Source organism: Mastomys coucha, chromosome X (assembly GCF_008632895.1).
Source record: "Mastomys coucha isolate ucsf_1 chromosome X, UCSF_Mcou_1, whole genome shotgun sequence".
Lineage (NCBI taxonomy): Eukaryota > Metazoa > Chordata > Mammalia > Rodentia > Muridae > Mastomys > Mastomys coucha.
The window spans coordinates 111,543,200-111,543,996 of record NC_045030.1 but is presented as its reverse complement, the minus strand read 5'-3'; the positions used below and the strand labels follow the sequence as shown (position 1 = coordinate 111,543,996).

General features: G+C 70.1%; 1 protein-coding gene across 6 annotated transcripts in view; it reads right to left on the bottom strand.

Moving 5' to 3' along the window:
* The window catches only part of Znf711 (zinc finger protein 711), a 33,360-nt gene extending 32,570 nt beyond the window's left edge, over positions 1-790 (bottom strand). For 5 of the 6 annotated variants that reach the window (XM_031367103.1, XM_031367093.1, XM_031367129.1 and 2 more), the window contains exon 1: positions 601-790. The gene's annotated coding sequence lies outside the window, so the exon portion shown is untranslated. Of the gene's footprint in view, positions 1-539; positions 576-600 lie in introns of those variants that run through there. The other variant, XM_031367114.1, reaches the window with a different exon arrangement.
* Positions 791-797: the final 7 nt, after the last annotated feature.

The window sequence follows — 797 nt, the reverse complement described above, 5'->3', positions numbered from 1 at the left end:
CCGCCCCCCTCACACACAACCCAGCTCTGACGGCTCCGGAGCCCCGCTCCGTCCTATACCCGACCCCGGACCACTGGAGCGGTGGAGCTTAGCTAGCCCTCGGGCATGCCAAAGGCTCCCGTCCACCACTGCCGCCGCTGCCGCCGCCTCGCCGCTCGCAACGGCCGGCCGCAACGACGTGGGGCGCGGGCGAGAGGAACATGGAGGGGGGTGGGGGCTGGGGGGGGTCGCTGAGAGAAAAATGCCAAGGGGACGCCGCACTCTCCACCGTTTTGTTTTCCGCCATTTTCCTGTCACCCTCAACCACCGACGGCCACAACGACGGCTCTGGCTCTCCCCGGGGGGCTCCGGGCTAGGGGAGGAGGGGGCTGACGGAGGAGGAGACCCCTCACTTCCCAACCTCTCCCTGGCCTTCCGCCGGCAGAGAACGAGGAAGCCAGGGGGCTCCGGAGGCTGAGGTGAAGCTCGGGGACTAGACGCCACTTCCATTGTTCCCTTCGCCCTCCCCGAGACGCTGGGTGGGAGCCTCACCCCCTCACCGAAACGCGCTGAGCGTGGCAGAGCCGCCGCTCCCGAGTTTCTCCTCAGGAGTCTCCTTACCTGTCACCGCCCCCGCCGCCGCCGCCGCTGCCGCCGCCGCCGCCGCCGCAGGGCTCTTACCGCCACCGCCTTCCCGGCCGCCCCAGCAGTTGGAGGCCGTGCTCTCAACTGCCGCGGGGGGCGGCAGCCGTGGACCTGGAAGGTCCTGGCGTTCGGGATTCCGAGGTTCCGCAGCCCGAGCCAATCACGAGCTACTC